Source organism: Moschus berezovskii, chromosome 7, assembly GCF_049115385.1.
Source record: "Moschus berezovskii isolate FMDL1 chromosome 7, NW_MosBer_1.0, whole genome shotgun sequence".
NCBI lineage: Eukaryota > Metazoa > Chordata > Mammalia > Artiodactyla > Moschidae > Moschus > Moschus berezovskii.
The window spans coordinates 75,604,323-75,611,982 of NC_142466.1; the positions used below are offsets into that span (position 1 = coordinate 75,604,323).

General features: G+C 37.5%; 1 pseudogene; it reads left to right on the plus strand.

Moving 5' to 3' along the window:
* Positions 1-5,791: 5,791 nt before the first annotated feature.
* Positions 5,792-6,543, plus strand: LOC129557365 (protein MIS12 homolog pseudogene; annotated as a pseudogene).
* Positions 6,544-7,660: the final 1,117 nt, after the last annotated feature.

Sequence of the window (7,660 nt, forward strand, 5' to 3'; positions counted from 1 at the left end):
AAGGATTTAAAATGGTTTATAAGGATATAAACTAAATAAATAAACAAGCTTAAAAAGAAGGCAACAAAGAAAAAGCCAAACAAGGCGAGAGTCATAAAGCCAGACCAAGAAAAGAGGATAATACTCTTAAAATACAAGTCATAAAAGACCTTGCCTTTGCAATAGATGAGCCACTAATTTGGCCGCAAGCTTTCACACAAACTATTTGAAAAGGACAATCTGATTAATTGCACAATTTGCAGTATCCTTATGACAAAAACAGATGAATTGTTCAGCAGATACTAAACTATTCCAGATCCCTAAGAAATACTGTGTATTTCTCCCTAGAGTCCTCAGGGAACAGACATGTTATAATGTAATAAACAGTATCCTCGAGGACCTTCTTTGTGTAGACTCAACCATGAGTGTCACAGTGCTGTGTATTATACACATATTTTCAATTGTTTGGGAGTATTCTTATTTTGTTAAACTTAAGGTAATAGACAATCCGTACATTTAATTATGGCCTATGTCCATAAATTTAACAAGGTAAAAGGAAGTTGGGGCAAATTTAAGAAAGAGATTGCTTTAAAAACTTTATAGTCTATAACCACTCAGTACACACACACACACACACACACAGTCTTCAACCAAACTAGAAATAGTCTTATCATGTCTTGCACACACTACTTTTTATGTTTAATGTTGTCTGTACTTCCTAGATTTCTTCTTCTAGGTTTTAAGTTCATCAAGTCCAAATGTGAAATGGCATCTTGTGTTATCTTTATGTCCCTCACAGCAATTGGCATCTTGTCTTGCTCTAAATGAATATATTTTTCACTCAATAGATACTTATAAATTTTCTGCTATGTCTTAGATACCGTTTTAGCAATGAACAAAATTGAAAATGTCTTACCCTCAGTGGGATTTACAATGAAGGAAGCAATGGAGATGAGACAGACAAGAACAGATATACATTAGTAAATTACATAGTATATAAGAAAGTACAACTTGTTCTGAAAAGAATAAATAATGGAGTAGGACAAGAGGGGTTTGCAGATATCTGCGGGAATAATATCTTAGGTGGGCTTCCCTCATAGCTCAGTCGGTAAAGAGTCTGTCTGCAATGCAGGAGACCTGGGTTTGATGGAAGATCCCCTGGAGAAGGAAATGGCAACCCACTCCAGTATTCTTGCCTGAGAAATCTCATGGACAGGGGAGCCTGGCAGGCTACAGTCCATGGAGTCGCAAGAGTCAGTCATGACCGAGTGACTAAGCACAACTGCCAAATAATCATGATTTATTGGAATTATTGTTCAGGATAACAGTATATATAGAGATATAAGGCACATAGAAAGACAAATATGGAATAGAAGTTCTTACATTTTCTGGGATAACAATGTGTTGTCTAAAAAGCAGAAGTTTGTATTTTCAATGACAGATGATACTATTGTGATGGCCAGATTGGAAGGAAAATGCCTTAGTCAAAATAGGCTAGGTAAGCTTCCTGTAGTAACAAACTCTGAAATCTCACTGGCTTAGTGCAAAATGATTTAGGTCCCATTCTGAGTCTATATTATGACAGCTGTTCTTATAGGGGATAAACCTTGCCAAGATCATAATCAGTAACAATATCTGGAAAGTTTGCTTTAGGCCCTCCCTGAATCTTAAGGAGTTAATAAAGTGTTTGTTAAAAAATGATTAAACCCGTACTCTTCAATAAAAACTATATGTGCAGTGTGTGTGCGCGTGTGCTCAGTCACTCAGTCACTCAGTCATGTCCAACTCTCTGCCACCCCATGGACTTTAGCCCACCAGGCTCCTCTGTCCATGGGGTTTCCCAGGCAAGAATACTGGAGTGGGTTGCCATTTCCTACTCCAGGGGATCTTCCCAAACCAGGGACTGAACCTGGCTGGGTCTCCTGCATTGGCACTAGTGCCACTAGAGCCACCTGGGAAGCCCATTACCCAGTTTATTCAATAAAATCACATAAAGCTAACTACATATATTCTACAGGGAACTTCTGTATGTTTGTATGTTAGAGATGGTCTGATACAGACTAATTTTTTTATCACTAAGGATTCATGGAGAATTTTATCAATATATACCTGAGAGAAAATCTCTACCCCATGAAACTTCTTCTCCTTGCATTTCCTTCTGATATTTCTGTGACCTATTTGTTTTGACTTGTATTGGCCCTAATCCCTATGTTTAGTTTTTAAATCAGATTTCTTTAGGCTAAATTTGGATATCTTTTAACATCTGTCCATAGTTGTTCAAGGCTTGAATCAGTACAGTTCAGTTCAGTCATTCAGTTATGTCCGACTCTTTGCAACCCCATGGACTGCAGCACGCCAGGCCTCCCTGTCCGTCACCAACTCCAGGAGTTTACTAAAACTCATGTCCATTGAGTCGGTGATGCCATCCAACCATCTTATCCTCTGTCATCCCCTTCTCTTCCCACCTTTAATCTTTCCCAGCATCAGGGTCTTTTCAAGTGATTCAGTTCTTCTCATCAGGTGGCCAAAGTACTGGGGTTTCAGCTTCAACATCAGTCCTTCCAATGAACACCCAGGACTGATCTCCTTTAGGATGGACTGGTTGGATCTCCTTGGAGTTCAAGCGACTCTCAAGAGTCTTCTCTTGACTAGTTAGGCTTCAATAGTAAATGATAGAAAGAAATAATGTGTTTGGAATAAGTTATACAAAGATGACGGCCTGTTTTGTTTTGCTTCATTTTCTGTTTGTATGGTTTTATGTATTTCCATATTTATATAGCCTCTGCCTGTTTCTTCTGGTCTCTAACGCTGCAAAATGCACTCAACCTTACGGATCAGGGATAGATAGAGTCTAACAAGCTTGTTGTTGTTGTTCAGTTGCTAAGTCATGTCCGAATCTTTGCTACCCCATGGACTGCAGTAGGCCAGGCTTCTCTGTCCTCCGTTATATTGTGGAGTTTGCTCAAATTCATGTCCATTGAGTCGGTGATGCTATCTGATCATCTTGCCCTTTGCTACCCCCTTCTCCTTTTGCCTTCAGTATTTCCCAGCATCAAAGTCTTTCCAATGAGTTGGTTCTTCATATCAGGTGGCCAAAGTATTGGAGCTTCAGTTTCAGCATTGGTCCTTCCAATCAATATTCAGAGTTGATTTCTTTTAAGATTGACTGGTTTGATCTCCTTGATGTCCAAGGGACTCTCAAGAGTCTTCTCCAGCACCACAGTTCAGAAGCCTCGATTCTTCAGCACTCAACCTTCTTTATGGTCCAGCTCTTACATCCATACATGACTACTGGAAAAACCATAGCTTTGACTAGATGGATCTTTGTCAGGAAAGTGATATCTCTGCTTTTTAATATATTGTCTAGGTTTGTCATAGCTTTCCTTTCAAGGAGTAAGGGTCTCTCTTTTTTTTTTATTTTACAATATTATATTGGTTGCTTTTGCCATACATTGACATGAATCCGCCCCGGGTGTACATGAGTTCCCCTCCTGAACACCCCCCCCCCACCTCCCTACTCCCCTTATCCTCCCTCTGGGTCATCCCCGCATACCAGCGAATTTCATGCCTGCAATCACAGTCAGCAGTGACTTTGAAAGGATAAATTCCAGATAGGGGATGAGACTCACTCATTGGATAAAAATATAGCTTTGGAGTCTGGTAGAGTTCAAGATTCCTTTCCACTTGTTTTTTTTAAGTGTTCTAGAGTTATAATTTTAGGTTGTAATGACTTTAAAACTTTGGGCACACCAAAGACTTTTAGAATAACACAGCTGTGGAAGTGCTGAAAGAGACATGTTAGTTCTGGAAGATTGCCCAAGCTTCAGCTGCTGGAGAATGTATCCATCCAGATGGGATTCCTGGAGGTTCAGAAAGAGATAAAGGAAAAGAAAAGGAAACAAAAAGAATTTGGTCCATTTATGGTGAGACTGTAAGATAATTTTGAAAAGCAATTTAAATTTCTTTCATTTGTTTTAATCAAAATAGAAGGTTGAGTTGTTTTATCTGAGTTCAGTTAGGTCATTGCATTTTATTAGAAAATCATCCATTTTAGTAAGATTTTCTAACTAGATAACACAGAGTTGGAAAGTGTATCTTTTTGAGTTTCAAGAAATAGTCTTAGGATTTCATGCTGTATCTTAAGCCTTTTGTATTTAATCTCACTTATTCTTGTTTATTATACTTGCCAACTATTTATCAGATAAGTTTTAAAAGACTCTTGGATTTTTATTTCAAATTTCTATTGCTTTCTCAATTTCTAATTCATTACTTAGAGACTAAACAATAACAACAGAATTCCTGTTCTGTAATTTTTTATAATTTCTGATTTTTTCCTATTGTTTTGGTTATTTTTTCTAATTTCTTGAATACTTAATTTTAAAAAATGATTATTTTATTTATTAAAAGCCATGAGATTTTAATTTACCTTTATTAATTGGCAATTAGAAAATATGAACAAAAAATGCTTCTTTCAAGAACTGTTAGTTTTCTTTGTGATCTAGGATATAATGAATTTTTTATAAACATGTCATGGTTACTTGGGAAAAATATATTCTCTCAAGTTACACATTTTGATATTCATCTATAAAATTAACCTTACTTGTTACATTATTCAATCCTCTCTACCTCCATTTGTTCTAGTCAATTTAATCCAGTAAAGACTGAGAGAGCTATGTAAAGTCTCCCTTTTTGTGTGATGCAATTATTCATGAATGTCAAAGTCGTTTAAAAAAAAAAGTTTTTATTGGCATATAGTTGATTTACAATGTTGTGTTATTTTCAGGTAAACAGCAAAATGAATCAATTTTGTGTGTATGTTTGTACATATATATATATATCCATTCTTTTTCATATTATTTCCCATATAGGTTATTTAAAAATATTGACTACAGTTACCTGTGCTATATAGTAAGTCCTTGTTAGTTATCTATTTTATAAATAGCTGTATATGCTAATTTCAATCTCCTAATTTATCACTTCCCTTCCTTCATAATTTATCACATTTCCTCTTTAATAACCATAAATTTATTTTGAGATCTGTGAGTCTCTTTCTATTTTATAAATAAGCTCATTTGTATCATTCTTTATTAGAGTCCACACACAAGTAATATCATGTGTTACTTGTCTTTCTCTGTCCACTTTATTTCAATTAGTATGATATTTAAACATAAATATTAATGATTATTATATCTTTGTTATGAAGAATGGCCAAATTCTCCTTTGAACAGCTTTTTGTCTTGAATTCATAGGACCATCTCTTCCTCATTTGTATTTACATGATAAATCATTATGCATTCTTTTGTTTTCAAAGTTTTATGTAATTTTGCTGTACTTTTATGTAACTAAGACTATCTCATTGGGCAATACAGTTTTGCTTTTTGTGGTGTTTTAACACAGTCTATAAACCCTGGCATTTTAATGTGGATGTTTAACATTATTGAAGTCTTTAAGTAATATTTTCATTTTGAGACAATTTCAGACTTATAGGGACATTGTGAAGACAGTACAAATTTTCACTTTTCCAACTCAGTTTCCCTATTATTTACATCTTACATTAGTATAAAGTGTTACTTGCTCAGTCATGTCTGACTGTGACGCCATGAACTGTAGCCCACCAGGCTCCTCTGTCCATGGGATTTCCCAGGCAAGAACACTGGAGTGGATTTCCTTTCCCTTCTCCAAGGGCTCTTCCCCACCCAGGGATCAAACCCAGGTCTCCTGCATTGCAGGTGGATTCTTTACCATCTGAGCCACCAGGGAAGCCCTTTCATTAGTATAACACATAACTAGAGTCGCGCCGCCTATCTCTGGGGCAGCCTGCGGTGGTTTAAAGGAGGTGGCGGGAAGCTGGTGTTTGGTCGAATTCATCACTCTCATAGTCGCTTGGGTTGTTTACAATCAAAATTAACAAAGCAAAAAAAAAAAAAGCAAAACCACACCAAGATGTCTGTTGATCCAATGACCTATGAGGCCCAGTTCTTCGGCTTCACACCGCAGACTTGCATGCTTAGGATCTACATTGCCTTTCAAGACTACCTGTTTGAGGTGATGCAGGCTCTTGAACAGGTTTTTCTAAAGAAGCTGGATGGCATCCGAGACTGTGCAATTAGCCCGGTCCAGATTCGCAAGTGCACAGAAAAGTTTCTTTGCTTCATGAAAGGACGTTTTGATAACCTTTTTGCCAAAATGGAGCAGCTCTTCTTACAGTTGATTTTGCGGATTCCCCCAAACGTCTTGCTTCCAGAAGATAAATCTCAGGAGACACATTCTTACAGTGAGGAAGAATTCCACCTTCTCCAAAAAGAAATTGAACAGTTACAGGAGAAGTATAAGACTGAACTGTGCACTAAGCAGGCCCTTCTTGCAGAATTAGAAGAGCAAAAAACCGTTCAGACCAAACTCAAACAGACATTGTCTTTGTTTGATGAACTTGAAAATGTTGGCAGAGACCATGGGGCTAGTGATTTTAGGGAGGGCTTGGTGTTCCTCATCCAGAACTCCAGAAAACTCCATAATATCATAGAGAATGTGGAAAAGGAAGGCAAACGATTGAAAATATCTTGATTTCTCAATAAAAAAGGAGTTTCTCAGAAGGTGGACTGGTATAGGATTTATAGCGATGATATTCTTTTTTTTTTGTTTGGTGATATTCTTAATCCTAGTGAAGCATATATTTTTGGGAGGGTTTCTTTGTTCACGCTTTCTTATATTCCACATCCTCCTCTTTTTTAGTCCACTCTCCTGAAGCATTTGTGTTTTATGTTGAACTAATTTTGGAAGCATCTGTGCTTAGAGGTCCGTAATGGGTGGGAAGGAATTCTTGGTTCATTAAGAACTCATTTGGGGGCATGACTGAAGAAGTAAAGCTTTTCCTGGCCATTGAATGATATTTGTAAAAGTTGTACCTTGGTCATAAGTCCTTTGTAACCTTGATGTTTTTGACTTACTCTTTGGATGAAACGAAATGACACAAACGTTAAGTGGGTGTCTTCTTTATTAACCAGCCACCACATTGTGGGACAGCCAACACAGACTGGTTGTTTCTTGCCCAGTAACTTTTCTCACACAAGGAAGTTAATAACTAGCTGAAAGAAGCAAGTAGCAGAAAAACAACCATGACCTTTAGAAAGAAGAAAGAAGTTGTTTGTTTCTAAGATAAATCCTTGATGATGTTAAAGAGTTTAATGTCTTGGAGCCCAGCAATGGACGACATTGGACAAAAAAAGAAGCATCTTACTGGCATAGAAAAGGAAGCCTGGAACATACTGAATTGCAAAGATTATATTAACTGACTATTAGGTATATATATACCAGGAGAAGGCAATGGCAAGCCACTCCAGTACTCTTGCCTAGAAAATCCCATGGATGGAGGAGCCTGGTGGGCTGCAGTCCGTGGGGTTGCTATGGGTCGGACACGACTGAGCGACTTCACTTTCACTTTTCACTTTCACACATTGGAGAAGGAAATGGCAACCCACTCCAGTGTTCTTGCCTGGAGAATCCCAGGGAAGGGGGAGCCTGGTGGGCTTCCGTCTGTGGGGTCACACAGAGTCGGACACGACTGAAGTGACTTAGCAGCAGCAGCAGGTATATATACCATTTTTTTTCCATCATACTTCAGTTAGTTTTGGAATCTGCCTTAACCTAATATTTAATTAACTTATTTATTCACACTCATAGA